The following is a 26013-nucleotide window of genomic DNA, read 5'->3' on the forward strand; positions in this document are numbered from 1 at the left end:
AAGCAACAAACTATCAGGTTGGAAGATGGTAGACTTATACCAGCAAAAGCCATATTGCCTTCAAGGTCATTAGGACAACCGTCCATAGGAAATGAACAAGGGTGTTGTCTAAAGGAAAAGTTGCAGATTCATGAATACCAGGGAAGTCACTTTTGGACTGGTTCTTTGAGATATAGTCTTAAGCTCATTTGTTTACCTCTTTGCATAAGATTTTGCAATAAAGGCATAAAAGGGAAAGCATTCTTTACATTAACAAAACCCTATGCCCAGATGAGTTTGTCTGGTTAAATTTTGAGATTGGTTCTAATTCTTTTTAAGCCACATTTACCAGAATTATTTCTGCTCTGTATTAGTGTTTTCTTAAGTTCAAAGTACATATTTTCTTATTCAGTCTAGATTTGGGGAATTTTTATAAGCCTATCAAAGAAAAATGCTTTGTCACAATATTGTGAATTCTTTGGTAAAGACAGCCCAGGTGTTTGAATGCATAGAACTTGGAACTGACTTTAAGAGGGGCTAGTGAAGCCACTACTAGAATTCTCATGTATAATGGTTTCTCCTTTGAACAACTCTCAGCAGGGCTCCAAAAACTATTCTTTCCTTTCTCCCATACACCACTGCCATTTTCTTGGTTACATAGTATGGGCCTCAACAGTCTTCTAACCTTAACTCAAAGACACTTCTACACTTTTACATATTTTTATAGCATTATTCCTTTATTGGAATTCAAAATTGTCTTAACTATGCAATTTTCTTCTATGTGGATGAAACTGAAGAGTATCATGCTAAATCAGTTAGAGGAGAGGGATATACAAGCAGAATGATTTCTCTAATATGCTGGTAACATAAAAACTAGAACACTATATGGATAAAATATAATAACTTTATGGACACTTTTATTTTGAAATCAAATAATTATTTAGCATTTTAAATCATTACTTTTTAAATATATTTCTAAAAACAGTTTGGGTTTTACAACAAAACCAGTTGCATAGATATCATGAACTTCAAAACTAGAAAAAACTGGATACTGTTCATTATATTGTCTTGTGTCCATGTACATGAGACCCATGTACATGGGTCTCAGAAGCATTATGATAGAACAGTTGAACTTGAAATATGCATAGTGTATGTTTCCAGATATTTGGTGTAAAGCAAAACTACAAGAAATTATGTCAGTAGTTGTATCTATGGATGTTGAAGTTCAAGAATAAAATTTCCAATGAGGCACCAACAGGCCTGATCCAGAGACACAGCAGCAAGTCCCGAAGGCACCATAGCACCGGAGATCTCTTCTGAGCCCCATACCAAGCCAATTTTACCTGGGACCCCAGATGGAGAAGGTGCAGTCTCCCCACCTACTCTAGATGGAATCCCAGTGACCAAGAGCTTCCACAAGCAAGACACATATGATATGTGGGTTTCAGGACTAAATATTTGGTCCACATGGCAGGAGGTGCCAGACTGTCCCTCCTTGGCTCCCTACCCACTCAGCAGCCTGGCTGTCATGCTCACAATCAGCTCCTAGGCATTCTCTTAGCATACCAACTGTCCTGGTCCAGAGACTCCCAACTGAATACAAAAATGAATTAGTGCCCTACAGTGACGCCTCTGGAACCCAACCATTTACAATCTAGAATTCCAGAAGCACGAGGCCACTTTCACAGCTACATGAGTTTTCATGATATTCAAAATGAGCTTGAGGGGGCCCAGTAACGTCTCCATTATGAGACCTGTTGTTACTGTGTTTGGCATATTGAATACATCACGGGTAGCTTGCCAGGCTCTGCCGTGCAGGTGAGATACTCTCGGTAGCTTGCCAGACTCTCCAAGAGGGGCGGAGGAATCGAACTCGGGTCAGCCATGTTGGCCACTTGTAAGGCAAACGCCCTACCGCTGTACTATCGCTCCAGCCCTTCAAAATGAGCAATGGAAAATAAATTATCTAGCATTTGTCCCTGGCAGGCAGGCTTGAATGGTGGTGGGAAAATTCAGGCAAAACATAATGCCCCATAAGTAGAGAGAGTATTAGAGAAATTGTCTGCCATAGAGGCAGGGTAAGTTCTGGGATCGGAGGCTGGGGGGATACTGGGAACATTGGCGGTAGAAAATATACATTGGTGTAGGATGGGTGTTTGATCTTTATATGGTTAAATCCAAACATGGAAGCTTTGTAACTATCTCACGGTAATTCAATAAAACTTAAAAAAATAATAAAAAACATAAAATCTCCAATAAAACATTGAAAGCTTTAGGGTGTTGTGGAATTATTCTTTGATTTAATTGTGTGGTTACATGTCCAAAAAAGAACCCAGCAAACTCTGTGAAAGCTTATAAAAGTATATTCACTATCAATGGTTTATTTTATGTTATATTTTTAACAAATTTTTACTGTGAAGAATTCCAGAAGAAATCTCCTCACTCAGGTATAGTAATTGCAATAATATGCCTTTAATTTGTTCTGTGTATAAACATATTATTCTCTCAATGTAATCCGTGTTTTTCACTCAATACTATACTTGTAAAATTTCCATGGTTACAAATGTAATTTTAGCTCCAAAAATTTGATTAAAAGAAATCATGTTAATATGTTATTAAAAAAATAAAAGCTTTTATTAATTGTCATTAAATAATATAATAAAACATTTTAAAGATTAAAATTAAGCTGCTATACACATTTTAGTTATTCATTTTTATTTACTAATTTTTTCATTCACTGAGTGATTCAATAAACATGTATTAAGAATCACTATAGAAAAGAAATAAAATTAAATGATATTCACCATCTCAAAGATATGACTGAATAGTGAGGATATAACCAATTCAACAAATAATTATAATCCTGATGACATATGTTATATGGAGGTATAAAAAGCATAATTATAATATTATTCATAAATCATTATAAGACATTCATGGTTAAATCATTTTATACATTGAATAACCATTAAATTTAATTGTTTTTTAAATTCGCATTTATATTCCTGTTTAATGAGATTTTCTTTGTCATAGTGATTCTGGTCACTCGTCCTTTGAAAATATTCTGCACAAATCCACGGTGTGCAATTTTACACTGTGCCATTCATTAATATTTTTTATGTGTCACATTCAAGACATGTTTCTTTCTAATGAAAAATTTTGCTCCTTTGCAGTTTTTCCCTTTCTGTGGACACAAATTAATTGTAACCTTAAGATTATTAATTCAATGAGTTGTTCTCATCTGATCAAGGTCAAGCCTTTCACCCAAAGTTCATTTTGGGGAGCCTTCTAGCTGTGCTTAGGACATCAATCTAGTGATGTTATTCTACCAACAAGTCAGTGGTTCAATGCATGAACTTTACAATATGATGCATCTTGTGTCTTGTGGTGGTAAAAGATTCCAGGGCCACATCATGATGCCATTAGTACTTTGTCTAGTGGTTCTTGGGTGGTAGAGGGGAGTGCCAGGTGGCACATGGATAGAAGTCAAACAGGGCATGGTCCCTTTGAGCTATCTCCCCAGTTCCCCATCTAATAGTGTACTTTTAGCAATGAATTAACAATATTGAAAAATTGTTTTATCCCATGCCTTACCTTACATTTAAGTAATCTCTGTAATAGTTTTATCAAAATCCCAAACACACGCATCATCATCATTCTCTAGAAAATTAGAATAATCTAGATTTAATAGCCAAATAAATCTATCCTAGAGTGAAGCCTGTTTCAGGTTACAATTTTTAAAATTCTCAAAATTTCACAGATGAGTTCTCAAGTAGCTTTCACTGCTTCATAAACTGCCATAAAAGATGCCATATAAACCAGAAGACTGTTGTAAGATGTTTTAATGAATTATCAGTTTTGCACCAGTCAGAAGAACCATAACTAAAACCAAACACTTGGTGGCTTCCATAACAAAAACTTCTCACAGTCCTGAAAACTAGATGTTGAATATCAAAATGAAAGAATAGAGTTAAAGCATAGGAATAGTGTTTTACCTTGTATATGGTTACCTGGTTTCAATCCTTGAAACCACATATGGCTCCCTAAACCCTGCCAATAGTAATCCCTGATTCAGGTATATACCCTGAGTATATATATCAAATGTGGCCCAAATTATTAATAATATAAAAGTGCCTACAGGCTCAACTTCTTCTGGGGCATGTCTCTTTTGCTTACATATAATTACCTTTTGTTGGTGTCCTCAGATGATCTCTTTGTGCATGAATATGTCTTTGTCCTAAGATCTTCTTATAAAAATCTTCTTATAAAAAAAAAGTCATATTTTGATCAGTGATCTTATTTAAACTTGCATTTTCTTTAAAGATCTTATCTCCAAATACAGTCATTCTCCAAGGCATTGGGGATTAAAGCTTCAACCTGTGAAATTGGGAAGCATACAATTCAGTCCATAATAATGAATTGTATTACACTTACTAGAAAGAGGCTACTTACACAAAAATTTTTACCTACATACTAAGAAAATACTAAGAAAATGTATTACTAGGCTTAAAAAAATAGTACATCAGGTAACATATTGCTTTGCAAGTATCGGCTAGAGCACAGTTGAGTGTGGCCCAACAAACCCCCCGACTCTCCCCCCCCCAAAAAAAAAAGAAAGAAAATTTTACTTTTTACTCAAACAAAAGTTACTGATTTCAGATCAAATATTGGTCTCCCTTAAGTACTGATAATTTTTCTAAGAAACAGGATGAATTCTATAACCAATATTTTGCATTTTTTTATTTTTTTGTGAAACAAGAGTTCCATGCTCAGCTAAAGTAAACGTTTACTTGGAGCTGGAGTGATAATACAGTGGTTAGGGCAATTGCCTTGCATGCATGCAAATTAACTAAGGGATTAAGCTCCAGCACTACATGGTTACCCCAAGCACTTCCAGAAGTGATTGCTGAGTACAGAACCAGGAGTAACACTGAACATTACCAGTATAATCCCCAAAGCCAAAACAAATAAATAATGAAGTAAATATTTATTATAAGATCTCTACCTTTTCTTCACACCCTACCGATATCACGAGTTGCCACCCACAAGTGGCTCTCTGGCACGGCCATGGCTCCAGAGGCAAAAGGACTTAATCCAGAGCCCGGCAGCTTGCGGCAGAAAAGTGAATGAACCATGCATTAAACTGCAGCGCCATGCCTCCCCAGGAGGGAAAGGGTGTTGCTCTCTTCCGCCTTTCCCCCAACCCTGGCAGCAAGGTGGCCATTGCCTCAGAGCTTATTAGAAAGCCAGGTATGAGTCTGCGGTGACAGAGCAACTGCAGTCTCATGGGAAGGGGGGCAGTACTGGCTCATCCTTCACGCCCTACCGAGGTCACGAGTTGCCCCCCACTAGTGGCTGTCTGGCACGGTTATGGCTCCAGATGCACATAAACCAATCTCATAATAATCTGGCTCTTTGCAGAAATCCCTTCAGACTTACCTAGTAAAATATCAGAAATCCAAAATCGCGTGGTCGCATTCTCCTAACCAGCTATAGAAAACAAATTATTTCACAATGCCTTTTCAGCAATTCTGATTGTTCGGGGGAAATTATAAACAATGATGGTGCATCTTTTGTCAAAACAATAAATGTAATCTAAGTAGAGAGAGAGTTAAATAGAAATCATCTGCATCACAGGCATTGGGAAGGGTGGTAGGGGGGTACATTGGGGTTCTTGGTGGTGAAAAACAAGTACCGGTTAAGGGAAAGGTGTTTGATCATTGTGTGACCGAGAATTAATATTAGCTTTGTAACTTTTCCCACGGTGATTCAATAAATAAATATAAGAGAAAAAAAACACCTCCATAAAATTAAGAGGGTAGAAATTTTATCAACAATCTTTTCAGACCATGATGTACTGAAAATAGAAGTTAATTACAGACAGAAACAGAGAATCAAATAAAATACCTGGAAATTAAACAGCTTGCTACTGAACAATCAGTAGGTTAGAAAGAAAATCAAAGAGGAAATCAAAATAAACCAGATAGATAAACCACTAGCAAGACTCACAAAGAAAGAGGAAGAATCAAATCAGAAATTAAAGGATAGATATCACAACAGCACATTGGATGGAATTAAAGGTAGAAGGCAAACAATTTTGATTGAGAAAATATTAACACACAAGTCCTAACTGGCAATAACATGTTAGTAATCTCTTATACAAAGGCTTAATGGCTCCAGGGTGAGATACAACAATCTTCACACACTTTTTTTCTATAGAAATATTTAGTAAATTAATCATAACAAGCAATACAAAATAAATCATTTAGGGCCTGCTATAGGAGCTGTCTTCAGTGGTGGTTGGAAAAATTGGAAATAATGGTTGTAGGAAGGTGCAATGGTGGTGGGATTTGGTGTTGAATATTGAATATAATAAAATATCATGAAAAAATTTATAATAATAAAATAATTTTTTAAAAACTCGAAAAAAGACAAAAAAAGATCTCTACTTTAAGTTTTATTTTATCCTAGACTTTAAGTAATTCATTGGTCAAAATTTTGATTCTGACCCACTTAAAAAATCTATTTTATCATGGGTAGTATGTAATATGATATCGATGGTATTCAGATTAAATAAATAAATATTTGGGAGATTTATAATCAGATCTCAAAATGACTAACATTCACATGACCACATCTGATTTTCTATACCTCTAAAAAAATCGTGCACTTGCAGCAGTAACATGTCTAATAGTAGTAGAATTTATGTAGCCCACTTATCGCCTCTTCCAGCAGACAATTATTTTATTTTGATTATAAATTCCTTTTAAAATCAGAAAAGCCAGCTGAAAAACCTATTTCCCCTCAAATATCTGCACAGCATAGTGTTGAGTAGGAGTATTTAGATCCTGGAGACAGATTTTTGGGTTCAGACGCTAGTTTGACTTACCCTAAATATTCATGAAGCACCAAGTGAGTTACGCAAGTCATTTTTTGTATGAAAGGAGAGAAGGTTAGCACTCCCCTTGACAAGGATGGAAGAGGCTTCGGCCTGCAACACGCATACGGTTAATATGTAATATGAGGATAAGATATCATTTGCATTGAAGGGTTATCCTAAGTAGTAAAAGAGAAAAATAAAATCAATCCAAAGCAGGGCATGGCCCCGTAGGTACTGCCACCTATTATTCTTGTGGCTGCTCTGTAATAAATATTTACATTTATTATTCTAATTTTGCATATTTATATGGAATGTACTACATGTATATTAAACTTCCCTAACTGAAAGTCCTTAATCAGTTGGATTTATCAATTAATTAAAGAAAAACTAAAGCCAATTTGCCTCAAACTCCCACCCAAAGAATAGTAATAGAAAAGATACTTCAAATACAAAATATATCATCGTGTTATTAAAACCAAATGTCTCATAAAAGGCTGTCAGAAACAGGAATCAGAAAAGTTGCTGTTTACAATTCAGTATTTTAAAATCAGTTGTATTCCTGTAGTTTAATGAGTGCAAAGATGTTTTAAAAAAGCGGTCCTAGGCCTGAGGAGATGGCTCAACAGGTTGAAATGCATCCCTGGCATGCTGGAGGCCTGATTTGATTCTTGACGCTTTATGGTCCCACAAGCACCACGGGGAATAATCTCAGGTTCTAAGTCAGGAGTAACCCTCGAAAATCACCTGTGTGCCTTCTTTTTTCCAAATTTTATTTCTAGGTATTTAATTCTTTTGGATACAATTATTTAACAAAGAGAAAGAACACCTGCGCAATAGATTCTCCCAGACATTGTTCAAAGGCATAGAATTAATATGGAGAATCAATATAGTAAATTGTTCATTTCATTCATTAATAAATAATTGAAATCAATCTCAATCAAAATTCCATTATTCGTGGAGAAAATTTAAGAAAAAATACTGGTTTATTTAAAATCATAAATCTAAAATAGCTATGTATGGTAATCTTATAAGAAAAAATAAATGAAGCATGCATGCCACTTGAGTCAAATTATTCTACTAAGTGACAGTAATTAAAGCTGTTGCATGGATTTCATTTTTCTTAATTTTAAATGAAATATTTAAATTACATTAATATAACCAGAATTTTCAATATTTAACTGATAACAGAAGATTTAATATCATACCAGGAGATTGACTCAACAAATGATTATGAAAACAGTAAAACCTATTTGCAAAAGAATAAACCAGATGAGGGTGTGCTAAAAAAGACATTAGCACTGTAGCACTGTCCTCCCATTGTTCATCGATTTGTTTGAGCGGGCACCAGTAACATCTCCATTGTGAGACTTATTGTTACTGTTTTTGGCATATCGGATTTGCCACTGGGAGCTTGCCAGGCTCTGCCGTGCAGGCAGGATACTCTCAGTAGCTTGCCAGGCTCTCTGAGAGGGATGGAGGAATCAAACCCAGGCTGGCCACAATGCCGTACCGCTGTGCTATTGCTCCATTTGCTCGAGGTAAAGGTAAAGGCCCTCCCGTTGATCGTCGATTTGCTCGAGCGGGCCCAGTAACGTCTCCATTGGAGACTTTGTTGTTACTGTGTCTGGCATATCGAATACTCTCGGTAGCTTGCCAGGCTCTCCGAGAGGGGCGGAGGAATCGAACTCAGGTCGGCCATGTTGGCCGCTTGTAAGGCGAACGCCCTACCGCTGTGCTATCGCTCCAGCCCTGTTGCTCCATTACTGTTACTTATTTAGAAAGCAATATGAAAATTCCCTTAAAAATGAGGATAGAACTTCAATATGATCAATAATTTCACTTACTAGCCCTGACTCCAAATACAAAAGTATTAATTAAAAAAGATATATGCAGACGTATGTTCATTTTGCAGAACTTAGTACATTAGTCAGGACATGAAAACAAACAAAATTCTTGCAATAGAATACTATTTAGGCATAAGAAGAGAAAATTATTGCCATTAATAGCAAAATGGAAAGTGTTTAAGAGAATTATAAAGCAAAATAAGTTAAAATATAAAATACATTATGATATTGGGATCTTTTTCAATGAAAAATTAATTTAAAAAGTATAATTTTCCTTAAAAATAATCACCATATAGTTTCAAAGTCTTCACTCACACCTAAAAGCTCCACCACCATGTTGTCCTGGGTAACATGAACATTACATAATAACAACATAATAACAACTCCAGCTCTACATATTTATCTTGAGCAATATATCAAATTAAATTTAAGACAGAAATATGTACTTTGTATTTTTATTTTAATACTTGTTGAGAATCTACAGAATGTTTGATGGAGAAGTGCCAAATTATATGTTATTGTTTTGTGCTTAACTCCACTATATTTTCTTTTTTTTAAATTAATTTATTTATTGATTCACCGTGAAAAAGTTACCAAACTTTCAGGTGTAAGTCTCAGTCACACAATGATCAGACACCCATTCCTTCTCCAGTGCATATTTTCCACCACCAAGAATCCCAGTATACCCCACATTCCACCTCTCCTGATGCCTGTGAGGCAGATGACTTCCACTTAACTCTCTCTCTACTTTAATTACATTCATTATTTTGACAAAAGATGCACCGTTATTATTTGGAATTTTCCCCCACAATCAGACTGCTGAAAAGGCATTGTGAAATAATTTGTTTTCTATTGCTGGTTATGAAGACCATACGATTTTGGATTTCTGATATTTTACTAATTAAGTCTGGCGGTATTTCTGCCAAAATCCATATAGTTTCAAGATTGGTTTGTGTGCCTCTGAGGCCATGACCATGCTGGAGAGCTGCTCATGGGGGGCAACTCTCGGCCTCGGTGGGGCGGGAAGGACATGTCGGTTTTGCCCCCCATCCCATGAGGCTGCAGTTGCTCCGTCACCGCCAGCTCATACCTGGCTGTCCAGTAAGCTCTGAGGCGGTGGCCACCATGCTGCCAGAGCGGGAGGCGGGGAGGCAGAAGAGACAGACACCCTTACCCTCATGGGGGAGCACAGCACCATAGTTCAATGCATAATCCATCACATTTCTGCCAAAAGCGTTGGGCTCCGAATTAGATCCGTGTGCCTCTGGGGCCATGGCCATGCTGGAGAGCCCTATATTTTCTTTTCAAAACGTTTATGCTTCTTAAATTTCATTTGGGGCACCATAATACTGCCCCTTTTACCAGAAATTAGCTTCCCTCCACCATAATATCAGTGCTCTTTCCCCTGAAGCTCCTTACCACCACCCCCCCACACACACATAAACACATACTATGGTAGTAAGTTCAGTTCTGTAAACCAATTCTTATTTTCTCATGACTTCAGTCATTTGCTGTTCACTTATTATGCATCTTTATATCCCACATATAAGGTAGCTCATTTTGTATCTCTCCCTCTCCTAAGTTCACTTTCATCAGGAACCTATCCAGATCCATGCACGTAACAGCAAATTGCATGATTTTATTTTTTATTAGAGTCAACTAGTATTCTATTTCATATATATGTATATAAATTCTCAAATATATGTGTATGTATATATGCATATACGTGCTCATATATGCATATATATACATATATACACACATATGTCACAATTTCCTGATCCAGTCTTCTATGTTCTTTGATACATAGATTGTTTTTTTTTTATATATTTTGGCCATTGAAAATAGCACGACAATGAATACAGGTGTGCAAATGTATTTTTGGAATTGAATTTCTTAGGCCTTCAGGCCAGATACCAAGTGAATTTGCCGAGTCATATGGAAACTTATTTTTTGTTTCTTTACTAATTGATTATTTTCCAAAGAACTTGAACTAGTCAAAATTTCTAATAGCAATGGATGAAGATTTCTTTTTCCCTGCATCCTTACTAATACTAAAAATAAGTCAAAATATTCCACAATCCAAGTGACACTGATCAGTAGAGTAGAATTTGACTATATTTTCTTCAGTAATTAATGTAAGTTAATATTACCCATTTAAAACTTCACAGGCATTTAATGATCATTTCTTTTGTGCAAGAAAATTTGTTAGAGCAGAAAAATGAAAATGTTGAGTCTTTTCAAGATAAAATGCAATGTCAATTGTCACCACATCACTGTAATCAAGATAAGCTAATTATTGATTGTGTTGATTCCCCTATACTTATTCATAATCTCAGCCATTGAATTAAAAATAATTCTCCTTTTACTTTTTATTTACATGAAAATAGTTAAATATATAATTTGCATATGTTTTATGTGAGATTTGATATAAAATAAATGGAAATATAAGAAATGTTAAACTAAATTCAACTTGTTCTTAATAATAGAATTGTTTCAAATATTTTCTATCAAAACTACTTATCAGCTCATCCACACAAGCTTAAAAACTGTGAACTGAATAGAAAATGAATTGAGTTTACTTGATAAGAACAGTAAAGAAAAAAATTCTTTGTACAGAAGCTTGTATTTTGTTATATAAAAGCTCTGCATTGTTCCATTATTTTATGCTAACAGGACTCTCGAGTTTTAAAATGATTTAGCATTACCTTTGGTTCAGCAGTGATGTTCCTTTCTTTGAAGTACCTGCCCACAGCTTTTTATGCCTTTATGTCTAAATTAAAGTGAATAAAAATAGCTAGTATGCAGCATCTCAGAGACCTTGACACTCCATCATTATTGTCACAAATGTCCCCATTAAATTTAATTCATCAATGTTCACTACCTAGACTAGTCTCTGAGAATCAAGTATACATAATCTCACAGCTTACTAATGATTTGTCTTATCATTAAAATAAAGATTTAATTTAGTTGAATAATAAGTGTCTATTGAAATTTTATCAAGATGAAAATTTTTTGTATAGAAAAATATTGTATTTATATAGAAAAACTAAGGCAGTGGCCTTAGTTTTTTTCTGTCTGAACTTTAATTTATTAACTATGATTTATTTAGAATAATTGTACAGTACATTAAATATATATTTAAATAAAATTTAGCTTATGAAACTTGGTAACCTATTTAACATAAGTAGTAATTTAGCAATATAGCGATTACTACTATCACTGCCACTGTCACTGTCCTCCCGTTCATCGATTTACTCAAGCGGACCCAGTAACATTGTGAGTCTTGTTACTGTGTTTACATATCAAATACGCCATGGGTAAGAGCTTGCCAGGCTTTGCTGTGCAGGCGAGATACTTTTGGTACCTTGCCGGGCTCTCCGAGAGGGGTGGAGGAATTGAACTCTGGTTGGCCATGTTGGCTGTGTGCAAGGCAAATGTCCTACCCGCTGTGCTATATAATAGTAATGATTCAAATAGTAGTAATTTGAAATACTATATAAATATCTTGTTGTATTTGGTATTGGATAGAAAAACATGGCAAAAATAGTGACTTGATGGGAAAAATTCTCATTGAGATTTTCTTGATGAATTCTAGAAAAAATTTAACTCAAATGAATCTTTTTATAGTCTTTTGATATGCTCTTTATTATTTGGCATCTGAAAATCTATGTAAATACACTGGCTTCATCACATAAGTGCGGAAGTGGTCATTGTTGGAAAAAACAAAACAAATGAGCATTTTAAAACTAATACTAAATAGATTAGAGATAAAGACAAACATAGTAAAGGATAGCCTTATCTTAGTATCTAACACCAGGAAGTCATGAAAAATCAGTACACCAAGTAAATCTATGAAAACATAAATTAAAAGCTTGGCAAAATCAGAGAAAAGTGAAACCAACCCAATAATCCATCATCAGATGAATAGATAAACAGAATGTGCTCTCTGCATACAATGAAACTTTCAGACATGCAAGTAGTTCTGATAACTGCTACCATATAAATGAACCTTGAAAACGTTATGATCAGGGAAATAAATAAGATTACATAAAGGATAAATGCTCTTTGATTTCTATCTCTGAAATATCTAGGCTAGGTAAATGTGTACAGACAGAAAGTTGATTAGAAAGGTTCCCACAGGCTTGAGGGAGGGTATATCATAACTAAATGAAAATAGAGTTTTCATTTGGGTTAATAAAAACTGGGGCAGATAATCGTGAATGTAATGCATCTACTGAATTGTGAATGTAATGCATTAGCTTTAGTTCAGCAGTGATGATTCTATGGTAAGGGTACATTTTTGATAAAATGTGTGTCTATCTTTACCACTATTTAAAAAACGTAAATATTCCAACTGGATTGGAAGTTCATAGGGCAGAGTGCAGGTGCAATTCCTAGAACTGCATGGACCCTGAAACACCACCAGGTGTAGCCCTAATTTTATTTAAAAAATAAATAAATAACAGAAACTATCACAGAAACAAACAATTTGGGTTAGCTTTGTACAAGACAAGCATCTTAATTATTGTACTCTCTCTTTGCCCAAGTCAGCACTAAAATTCTATTTTAAGCTAAGATTTTTTGCAGATAACGGAATAAGCATGTGGGTGGAACAGAGCTGAAAGGAATTAGAAAAGACATGAGATTGAACAGGTTAGCTAAGCCCAGGGAGATCTGTGCAAATGTGCAAATATCTCTAGCTTTATTAGTATTAGAGAGTTTTTTCTTGTGCTTCTCCTGTACTACAATGCTTTGTCATATTACGTGAATTAAAGGGTAATATTTACAGTCAGTTTATTCTGTCGTTCAACTATTTTTTTGCTGGAAATATGGGTTTAAACATAATGCAAACAGGACAGAGGAGAAAGTTAAATTTTCCATTCCCTAGACCTAGTGTGCTAGAGTCACAATATTAAAAATAAAAATCTCTATACTATTATCTGAACAAGTTGGTGTATCCTTCTAGTTTATAGAAAAGTTCTTATTTTAAAAAATCCAAATGTAAAGAAGTCCCACTTAAAGAAAAAAAAAAAAAAGAAAAAGGTGGCTATCATCCTTTCTTAAACTTCTTGTATTGGAATACAAATGCTTTCTCTTTCCAAAATATGCTACACAAACAAATCCAATATCCCTAACAACTCACTAGAGCTACTAAATAAACCATGAAGCAATATCATACAAGATAAACAAACCCAATTATAAAGACAAGAAAATAAATTCTGAGGATTAAAGTTAGATACATAAGATAGAAGCAGGCAATAAACGAACGGTATTTTCTTTCTCAGGGACTAAGAACCAAGAGAATTGCCTTTTTCTATAGCCCTATTAACTTCAATGGAATGGTTAAACTTTGTGACAATTGGGTAGGGAGATGGGGGCTTACCCAGAAGTGAACAGGCTTACTCCTGACTCAGGGATCACTCCTGGTGTGGCTCAGGAGACCATATGGGGTTCTGGAGAATTGAACCCAGGTCGACCTTGTGCAAAGATAGGAAGGCAAGCACTATGTACTATCTTACCAACCCCCACTTTGTGACAATTTTTATCCATGTTTTATTACCTTAAATTTTGTTTAAAGATTTTTTTCTTTATATTCCTATACATATTACTATATTTAGGGTGAAATTTAAGTGAGACTAAATTTTGTTTCAATCTGTAGTTACTCTAAAAATATTCTTTCACAAATAAAATTTTATATTTGGAACAGAACATAATTAGATCACACATACACACATTTTTCTAAATTATTATTTTTCTATTTTTATACATTAATATTTTTGACTTAATGAAGTCACATTAGCTTACAAGAGTGTAAATGTTTCTGTGTTTTAGGGGTGCAATGTAACACAACATATCCAGTGCAAAGTGGCTCTGCTCTAGTTTATTACACCCTTCCTTCCCAATTTTTTTTGGGGGGGCACCACAACTGACTGTGCTCAGGGCTTAATCAGGCTCTATTCAAAGGTGTTACTCTTGGAGGTACTCAGGGGACCATATACGGTGCCAGGGGTAAAATCAGAGTCAGCAACTTGTGAGTCAAAATACCACCCCCGCTTTGCTCTCAATTCCTGTCTTTCTATACCTGAGTTCCTTTGCCAAAATCTGCGTGTTTTCTTTTCCTCATTGGGTATTATCTATTCCCTTGCTTTGTTTCCTTAAATACTGCCTATCAGTAAGATTCTTTGATACTTAACTCTCTTCTCCTGTCTTATTTTACTGAGCAAAACATATTCCAATTCTGTTTATGTGTAACAAGACTGTATCTAACATAACTTTATCTAATATAACTCAGTAGTATCCCTCTGTTTATATATACTATGAATTCTTTATACTCTCATCTATTGAATATTTTGAATCGTTTCTAGATCATGGTTATTGTACACCATGCTGCAGTGAACATAAGTATGCATATATATTTGGGAGATTAGTCTTCTTGTGTTCTCTAGATCTTATCCACCATTCTCTTTATATAAACTTTTTTCTCCTGTTTCTTACACAGAAAAATATCTTGCATACAGCTTAGGGATAATATGTATTTCTAAGATACATAATCAGGTATGAAATTATTAGATACAATGAAAATAATTTTTATATTATTCAAATGTTCAGGTACAAATTCCTTCTCATCAAGTTATAGAACTCAAAGTTTAGTGCCTAAAATGAATCCTTCTTCAAAATCTGAGTTCTAATCAGTATAAAGATAATGGTGTCAGTTTCCCCTTAGAGATAAAGGGGAAAATAAAATCTTCATTTTTAACTTGCAATGTGTTCTTGGAAAAAATCAGTTGATCTCCGGAAATTATCCTCAATGCATCTAACTAATAACATCTTTTGTTTATATTGCTATGTAAGTGCTTAATTTTCCCAAAATTATAAGATCATTTGTTGACTTAGAAATAAGACAACTAAAAATAGTAATATATGAAATAGTAGCTAAAACTTATGTATGTTATATGAACAATGGACATACATGCACAGGTTTATAAGTAAATGGCAAGTAAGAATATTTATATTCAAAATGTTAAGATTAACATTTAATAGTCAAGCTATCATTACTTTTTTTCTTTAAATTGCAATTTTTATGTTAGCCATCTCCAAGAATTTACCAATTAGAGTCTACTAAAGATGTTTTTATAGAAAATATTATGGAATCAATATAAACACATAGAAATATATTTCAAATATGTAAGATCTGAATTCTGACCATGTTACTCTGTCTGAAGTATCTCTGACATAAATGTAAAAGATGCATATCCAGCCAAAATATGCAGTTCTTGCTGTGACAGTGACAGTGATGTGCACCGTGTAATGTCAATTCAAGAGGAGAGGCCACAAGAGAGTGAAAAGGACTCCGCTCAACATGCATTTCATGACACGTGGAATCACTTAAGAACTCTGACTGAAAAGTGACTGAACAATAGGCCAGATATGACACTTGCTCCTTGGCCATTTAATGAAAACAATCTAATAATATGTCCTCCCTTTGGTTAAAAGGGCATTTTATTCATTTTACCATGATGTATAACCTAAAATAAAAGTCATATTTTCCTATATACTCAGTATAAATAACATACTCATCCACAGTTTTCTCTGTGTTGAATAATATTTCTTTAACCCCTTTTGGGCCTTTTTGAACTGGTGCCATTATGTGGAACAGGCTGATCAAATTTTGCACCAAAGAAAGAACAAAATACTATCATCAGTTTTGCCAACTGTAAGAATTAAATTATGTAAAATATTTTGTACTATTGCTTATATGCAGTCAACTATTAATCACTAGTAAATATTTGGTTCTAATTTGTCAATATGCTAGAGTCCCTTCCTTTCTGTATACCTAGAGTCTCCATATAATAGTCATCTGCTACCATATCTTTAAAATCCTAAGAGTTTAAAGTTAAAAAAATAAGGAAGAGCCAGAATGATAGTACAGAGGGTAGGGTGTTTGCCTTGCCTGTGGCCAGGGTTCAATTTCTGGTATCCCATATGGTCCCCCAAGCACCACCAGGAATAATTCCTGAATGCAGAGCCAGGAGTAACCCCTGAGCATTGCCAGGTGTAACCCAAAAAGATTTTTAAAAAGGACAATAAAATAAAATCATACTTTGGTTAGCAGAATAAAAATTCTATTTCCTGCTCAAACTATCTTGTTGTTTCCCCTCTATTGGCTTCTAAGAATGTCCAGGGAATCTGAAAACTTGTCTATGCAATACCCAGCTAAGTGGGCCAACAATAGAACAGTAAAATTCTAGCGCTCTGCGGTGAAAGGGACACAAGAGCCACCTCCACCATTCTAGGGATGGGGAGGGTGCCTTTGGGGCTTCACCAGGTGATGATAGGAATGGAGTGCATTTTGTACCTGGGATCCAATAAGGATACACTCTGGAATAGAGTTTTTGAAATAAATATCTAAGGAAAACCACTCTTTTAGTCAACTTCCTTTCAATTTTATGTCACAAAAAAGATAAGTAACCTTCAAATATTTAAGGAAAGTTATTTTACTTTATGCCACATTTATTTTAAGGCTAAAGATGTAACGGTATAACTCAACAGTTACATTCTTTCATTAACAATTTGGCATTGCTTTTTTTCTCTTTTAGTGGTAGGGGGGAAATGCTTAAGTATACAGGAATAGGGAGGTAACTATCAGTTACTGGGGATTAAATCCTGGCCTGAGCAAACTCCTCTTAAGACTCATAACCAGCCTCCTTCTAAAATTTCTTTGAACCTAATAAAATAGTTCTGAAAACTGAATCTAAGATAAAATGAAAGTTTCTCACAAAAGGTATATATATGTTCTGTACTTCATTAATATCATTATCTTCTTCGTTGATGTCTAGATTTTAATTGTACCGCTTTACACACTGCATGTAAATATATATTCCTGATGTATACTTGTCATGTTAAGCAATGTTAATTTATTTATCATCTAATTATTGTTGGCATACAGTAATTTTCCATTATTTTTTATATTTGAAATACAAGTATTTGGCCAAGAGTTTGTTTTGTGAGCATATGATAGCTGATATCTGTTTTTCCATTTCTTAACAGATGCATCTTAGAAAGAAAATGTCAATACTGACTTCTTTAGTTCATATTTGTAGTCAACAAATTTCTATGTGTGGGAATTTTACAATCTGGCAAATAATAAGCTTTCATACCAATAAATCCAGACGGCTTACCTGGTAGAGCTCCTTAGGCCCTCTGGCTTAAAGAGCTCCTCAAAGAGAAAACCCCCTCAAGACTACCTTCATTAGCATGTATTCTTATTCTGCTTTTCTCTTTTGACTTCCCTGCTGTGATAGTGAAGTAACCAAAAATGAGAGACAGCTTCTTGTCAGAAATGGTTTTGGGCCTTCTGTTGTAGAAGTAATTTTCCATAAATTGCATGACTTGCTTTTCCACAGTGAGAAAATTGGCAGGTTTATTGTAGAATTGAAGAGAGGAAACAAAATGATTATCTGCAATAACTGTTTTACTAATTTACCTGAATCATAGTTTTTTAGCTAAATGAAAATAACTGAGGATCTTTTTAATCCTTTTAAGGGGTCATGAAGACAAACTCAAATTGTATCACTTTTTTTTAACAGTTTCTGAGTTAATAAATTTAATTAAGATTACTAGGTTGGGGTTTTTTGGGGTGAATTTTTTTGTTACTTCTACTCAATTTCTTTACTTTCCTTGCTACCACCCTTAATTTTGGTAATTTTGGTTTGTAACCAAGGTCAATAATTTGTCATTATTTCATATTTTTATCCCCTTGTTTTGTTTCTTCATATATTACAGAAGAATGAGATTATCTAGGATTTGTTATTTTTATACAATCTGATACCCTCCAGTTCCATCCAAGTTGCAACAAAATGAAAGATTCCATCTTTTCTTATGGCTGCAGGATATTTCTTTGGGTACATATATCCCAATTTCTTTATTCAGCCATCATTGAACAGTTAGGTTATTTATGTATCACATCTGTGATATGTGAACATAGGTGGACATATGTTCTTTTGAATTAATGTTTTTATGTTTGGGAGTAGAAGCCAAGAAGCGAAATCTTTAGGTTATACAAAAATTCTAGTCTTACTTTGAGAAATCTACAGTTTCCAAAAAAGGCAGCTCCCAGTTGCTTTTTCAGGAGCAGATGCCTCAGCTCTGGCCTGAGGACAGCTGTACTCTATAAATGCTGGGAACAGCCAGTTTCCAGTATCTTTCTGAAACACTGGGTACAGGCAGAAAATTAAACTGCTTTGCATCCTTTGCATTTGGTGTGCTCTGACTTAGCTTGGAAATTAAACCTGGTGCATGCACTTTGGGGGACTTTCCCGTGGCTCTCGGAGAGCCCGGCAAGCTACCGAGTGTATTCGATATGCCAGACACAGTAACAACAAAGTCTCCAATGGAGACGTTACTGGGCCCGCTCGAGCAAATCAATGATCAACGGGAGGGCCTTTACTTTACTTTACTTTACTTTACTTTACTTTACTTTACTTTACTGATTGACTTTAACTGATTTCCTGTCAGATTGCTCGCGGGTAGAATTCAGGACTGTGAGCATGTCAAGTGGGGCTGTGGCTGAGATTCCTACTGGCTGGTGCTCACCTCTGGCTTGGCAGTCAGGGCCAGATGAGGCCGCACATAGTTTTGGGTTTAACGGGCCCCAAGACTCTATGACTCCTGAGTTTCATTACAAATTGAATTCTGTGATAAACCACAAAGTAAAATAATCTGTGGGGTGGGCTGCTTCAACTCCTCTGAAAGAATCTATTTTGTTTTTTGGGCCATACCCAGTAGTGCTTAGGGTTTATTTCTGGCTCTGCACTCAGTGATCATTTCTAGCAGGGTTTGAGCGGGATCATTCCGAATGCCATATCAAACCAGGGTCCACTGCATGGAAGTCTGTACTATCCCTCAGCCCTCTGAGGCAGATAATATTTAGGGTACAGCCAAGACCAAAGCCCTGTTGCACACTATGAATTCTTGCCCTGAGAGAGGCTTCCCCCATGTAAGTCTCAAAGAGGACAACCTATGGTGTAAACAACCACTGTATCACTGTATCACTGTCATCCCATTGTTTGTCGATTTACTCGGGCGCCAGTAATGTCTCTATTCGTCCCAATCCTGAGATTTTAGCAGCCTCTCCTTACTCATCTTTCCCAACAATTAGGGGCTCTTTCAGGGTCAGGGGAATGAGACCTGTTATAGTTACTCGTTTCGGCATATTGAATATGCCACGAGAAGCTTGCTAGACTCTTCCTGTGCAGGCAGGATACTCTCGGTAGCTTGCCGGGCTCTCCAAGAGGCATCCATATATATTTCTCTCTATGATTTGTTGCCTACTGTCTGAACTCCATCAAACATGGTGTAGTAATTATGGAAAATGGGTAGGAAGTGTCTTATGATGTGTCCGGAAAGTGGCCTGAAGCGTGGCGGAGGTTGGGTAGTAGAGGTCGGCTGCTGGGGCTGGGTCCCTTGGGGCAGGGAGGGCTCTCGTCCGGCCCCCTCTGGGGACCCCTAGTGAAAACAACCTGGCGCGAAGTCCCATAAACATCCACAAGCCCCAAAAATCTATGTTCGGTTGAACCGGTTTAAAAGTTCTGTTTTCTCTCTGGAAAGAAAGATGGCGGCCGCACCAGAGCCTTGTGGACAGCAGGTTTGAGCCGCGGGTGGGGGCGGCAGGGACCTCATGGGAAGGGGGGCATTCTGGGCCATCCTTCACGCCCGACTGAGGTCACCAGCTGCCCCCCACGAGCGGCTCTCCGGCACGGCCACGGCCCCGGAGGCACAAGGACTTAGCACAGAGAGCCACCCGCTTGGAGCAGAAAAGCAAATGGACTATGTGTTAAACCGCGCCAGCATGCCTGCCCGGAGGGGAAAGGGTGTTGACCCACTCGCCCGCTCCTCTCTGGAAAGAAAGATGGTGGCCGCACGGGAGCCTTGTGGACAGCAGGTTTGAGCCGCGGGTGGGGGCGGCAGGGACCTCATGGGAAGGGGGGCGTTGTGGGCCGTCCCCCACGCCCCACCGAGGTCGCCAGCTGCCCCCCACGAGCGGCTCTCTGGCACGGCCACGGCCCCGGAGGCACAAGGACTTAGCACAGAGAGCCACCCGCTTGGAGCAGAAAAGCAAATGGACTATGTGTTAAACCGCGCCAGCATGCCTGCCCGGAGGGGAAAGGGTGTTGACCCACTCGCGCGCTCCTCTCTGGAAAGAAAGATAGTGGCCGCACAGGAGCCTTGTGGACAGCAGGTTTGAGCCGGGGGTGGTGGGAGCGGCAGGGACCTCATGGGAAGGGGGGCGTAATGGGCCGTCCTTCACGCCCGACCGAGGTCGCCAGCTGCCCCCCACGAGCGGCTCTCCGGCACGGCCACGACTCCAGAGCACAGAAACCAATCTCTTAACTATCTAACTTTTAATAGAAATTCTTCCAGGGTTAATAAGTAAAATAGCAGAAATCCAAAACCCCGCGGCCGCAACATCATTTTATTCTTAAACCAAGTTGTAGAAAGCAAATCATTTCACAACGCTGTTTCAGCATGTCTGATTGGGGGGAGGGGTCATAAACTCTAAACAATAATTGTGCATCTTCTATCGAAACAATGTATATAGTCAAAGTAGATAGAGTATTAACTAGAACTTATCTTCCTCACAGGAATTGGGAGGGGTGGGAGGTGGGGTTTTATTGGGATTCGCGGTTAAAAATAAGTATTGGTAAAGGGAAATGTGTTTGATATTTACATGACTGAGACCTAAACCCGAAAGCTCTGTACCTTTTCCCACAGTGATTCAATAAAGAAATAAATTATAAAAAAAAAGTTCTGTTTTCTAACATTGAAGTTCAGCACACTCCAATCGTAGGTTGTCATTCTCTTCCCAATCCCTTCTTGCCAAACTTGCCAGTAGATTTTTCTTTTAGTTTTTCCTTCTTCCATCCTTCCACCCAAGGAAAATCTCCTTGCCTCTGTCTGCTCCTGTCTGCTATCCTGCCATCCACAATCTCCCTGAGGTGACAGCCATTTTATTCAATGAATTTTCTCAGCAAAACTCCTTGTGGAGTTGTTGTGTTCTACTCAGATATATGTGTTCTTTGTATTGATGTCACAGAAGTTCCCACTTTAATTCTTTTTTTTTTTTGGCTGTCTAACTCCTCTATCACCAAAAAAAAAAAAAAAATTAGTGTGTTCCACAAATTATATAATAAATAAATACAATTTGTGAATGACCATTTTGATGAGTAACTATTGTTTAGATTGATGGAATAATTACTTATCCTGTCCTGACCCATTTACATAAAAAATTAATGCAATTCTTCGATTTGCACATTGTAATTGCCATGTGTCTATTTTCAATTTTGCCATTGAATTCAGGTCCCATACACAACTTCAATATAATCCAATTCAACATTTATAATTAAGATTTTATACTTAGGAGTTTTCCTTGTTTGAAACTGTAACTCACTTTGTCCCACAATCACCTTTTCTGTGATAAAGACAAGAAAAATAGAAGTAGAAATTACAAAAAGGTTTCCTATCTTCTGGTAAAAGCAGATACAATTTGGAAGAAAAATATCTCCAGTATTTTTAAATATTTCTATAATCGTGATAAATTAAGACTTTCAAAATCTAGAAAAAAATAATAATGCATTTTCTGGGAAAGACGGTACTCTGGCTACTTTTATATGAATGCTATAGAAATTGTAAACTGCCAAGTACTAGACCTGTCTAAGTAGTAGACTCCCTTTATTTAGAAAACATCAATTTTCTTAGCACCATCAAATTTTGTAACAAATTGAACATGATTATTGCTGCATTGTTCTTGTTTATACTTAATCCAAAAGCTTCATTGTTTAAAAATATTTCTGACCTCTAAAGCAGCATCATCGATCCTGTAATGATTATCATAATTCATAATTCATTCATTTATGCATTCTTTTAGTCAGTAGCTTACTCCTCCACATTCCAGGCAGTCTTTTATATATTGGAACACAATAAGATAAATAAATAAATTAATATATTACCCTTATAACGTCTAAATTCTACTAGGAAGTGACAAATTATAAATATGCAATATTCATATTGATGTTTGTGCAGTGAGTACAATAGAAAAGTGAAGGCAATTAAGGGAATAGAGTGACAAGAGGAACTTCCATTTCATTCATTTCCAAAGCACGGTCATGAAAGCTCAGAAGAAAGTGACATTTGACTGGAACCCTGAAAGTAGTGAAGTAGGATGCTGCAGAGATTAGTAAAGCTTTTGGCTCAGATCACAGAAGGGGGGAATGTGACATGAGGACCAGCAACAGAGAGATCACCTAGAAAACTGAGAATTTCACTCACCACCTTCAACCTCCTGGATTAAGCTCTGCATTTTAACACTACCCCCCATTTGTACATAATATTTGAAAAGTTGTATGAAATAAACTTGTTGCCAAATAGGACTGTGAAACATCTAATTTTCAGTCTTGTTGTTTTTCTTCTTTTTCATATTTGCATATATGCACATTTGTTTCAACTTTATTATAAAACATACCAAAAGACTATCATATATAAATATTTTAACTTTTAACTTCTCTAAATAACATTTTAAGATGGTAAGAAAACATTCATAATTATCTAAAGACCAGGGATATTACTTATAATATTAAGCTCAGTCAAATTGGTTCTACAACACTGCAAAGAAAGATGAAATATGGTAGCTGAACAGATCCTAAGATGATGGATAGAACTTATACTACACTCCCTGGCACTTGGAAAAGTACAGGTACATAAGCAAGGAGGCGGAATACAAATAACATTTTCCTTCCCCTAGATACACCAAAGTCTTCTTCTGAAGGTATATTTAAGAATCTGTATTTTGCTATAAGTTGTGCATTATTCATTTCAAAATTTTTCTCTGAAATTCTAAATCAAGGATGTGCCTTCAAAATAGAATAAAAAGGAAAACACATATACCACTGAGAAATGTGATGGGGTGCCCAAGAAAACAAAATCACAGGTGTTATCAGGGACACAGGCAGTGCTGTTTTCTGGAATATTTGATTCTCTATACCACCTCAGGCGGGTGTTCTGTGAAGTACATCTTCGTTGTTGTCCACCTCCATTGTTTTCTTTAAGACCCAACTTTGTATTTGACTGATCTACTGTAGACCAGCCCCTTCAAAAGTCAGTTCTTCTCTTTTGCAGACATATCACTGACAGTTTACTATGGCAATTTAGAAGGGTGTTAGACTATTATAAACTGAAAGTGAATATGAATTTAAAAAAACTGCTATATTTCATGTTCTGTTATTCTTCTACACTGTCCTATGGAGAATCTACCTTGGAGACCTCTTTGACTTCAGACGAATTAGACAAGTCTAAACATACTTTAAGATCAAACTAGCTTTTGATATTATTTTTGTTTTCCTTCATCACTTACTATTAGCTTTTATCTACTACATTATTTCTATTTACCTAATTTTGAAAGAAAACAAATTATTTACATAAATACAGGGTCCCACATACATTATTAAAATAAGTGAGTAATAAAATGCAGAGCACTGGAAGTAGTAATTATTGTCCTTTCAGAGGGATATTGATAAAAGATGTGAACCATCTCCCTAGAAAAGTATTGATATGCATGTTTTGAAATTCAAAGGTAAACATACAGACAGATACTCATTGAAAAAAAATTGTTTCTCACAGGAAATAAATGATTGTGTGCCAATAGGTTTTAAACTCCACTGTGTAGGGCTTATCCTTTAACAGAGTAAATAAGTTTGGAGGAATAGCATAAGAATGCACAAAAAATGAGCAAAGGCACTACAGAGATTCCTCTCAGAGAACTCACTTCCTAGTAGCTACTCAGTACCTGCCTTCTATTGTCAGGTGGCAGTAGGTTTCAAAGTTTTTGCCAGAATCTCCAGTTCTTCAAGGGAAAACCCAAATGTATGTTTATGTGTAAATTTTCTCAAAGACTAAGTTTCAGCAACTAACTTAAATTTGTTGAAAAATGCTAAGCAGAAAAAAAACTAAGCAAAATTAAAATGAAACCAAAGCTGCAAGTTAATGGTAAGTGCCTAAAGCTTATATCTTCTGTGTCATCTGGAAAGAGATTTGTACTCTTCTACAATTCTAATGATAGATCCTCACTAGTAAAAGTTGGTATTTTCTCACATAAGTAGCTGAAGTGTATTTGTGACTTCCCCGTTATGAAATGAAAGAAAGGAAAATGAAAAGAGGCCAAGAATTCCTAAGGAATAGCTTTCGATATTTTTAAACCTATGAAAATGTCCAAATGTTCATACATCATTAAAGGCCCATTTTTTTTTCAATAAAGCAGAAATTTTTGTCCTATGAAATCTTGAGGGAAATAGCTACAAATCAGTGACTTCAACCTTTAAAAGGCCTTAGGACAATTACTGCAGTACATTTGTTCTTGAACAGAATTCAAGCTGATTGGTCAAGCAAGATCAGCTAGCTGCAAAATATTTCCACAGATGACTCTGTGACTTGAACCTTGAAATGGAATTATCTGGAATTGTCCATGAAGGTGATAAAGATCTTCTGCATAAAATAGTACTTTCCTGCATAAAATAGTTATTCCTTAGCAATTTGTTACCTCTTTTCATTTTTTTTCAGTTTTCATCTTGTAATGAGGAAATAGCAAGTATACTTCAACTACTTGAAAGAGGAAATATCAACTTTCACTAGTGAGAATTTTTACTAGTGATAAATATTTCCTGAGTAAAATAGTGATTTAGAAATAGTCAATTCCTAAAGGAAACACAAAGTTTCAGTAAGCTTGTCTTAAACCAAATTAACAAAATAAATTTAACGGTAACTATTATTTTCAGACTCTTGTACTAAATAGGTAGACATTTATCAAATTATCATCTTCTGTGTGGGTAGTAAGGAAGTGATAGGTGGGGGTCCACACCTGGCAGAACTCAAGGATAGTTCTTTACTTTGTGCTGGGGTCTGCTACCAAGGTATTTGAGTAACCATACACATGCAGTGCCAGGCATTGAACCAGGATTTGCTGCATGCAAGACAAATGCCTTCACCCTACCACTATCTCTTTTGTTCACCCAAAACTAATTCTTTAGGGTTTTTGAAAAAATGCAGGAAACCATCAATTCTGCTTAAAGCTCATTGCTACAGATACATGCAAAGAAAGCAAATTATTGAAAAGCTATCTAGTGTAAATCAATGTATATTTGCATACACAAATATTATTAGACCACCAGACAAGGCAAAACAAAAGTTAAATTTCCATAACTTAATAATGTTACCCTGTCCTGTTAGAATGGTTCTATATGCAATTGTGCATTTAGCCCA

At 36.0% G+C, this 26013-nt stretch overlaps 1 pseudogene; it reads left to right on the forward strand.

The window, feature by feature from the left end:
• The first annotated feature begins 6909 nt into the window (after nt 1-6909).
• LOC130033898 (uncharacterized) lies at nt 6910-7025 on the forward strand (annotated as a pseudogene).
• Nucleotides 7026-26013: the final 18988 nt, after the last annotated feature.

This window comes from Sorex fumeus, unplaced genomic scaffold (genome assembly GCF_029834395.1).
Source record: "Sorex fumeus unplaced genomic scaffold, SorFum_2.1 ptg000054l, whole genome shotgun sequence".
NCBI lineage: Eukaryota > Metazoa > Chordata > Mammalia > Eulipotyphla > Soricidae > Sorex > Sorex fumeus.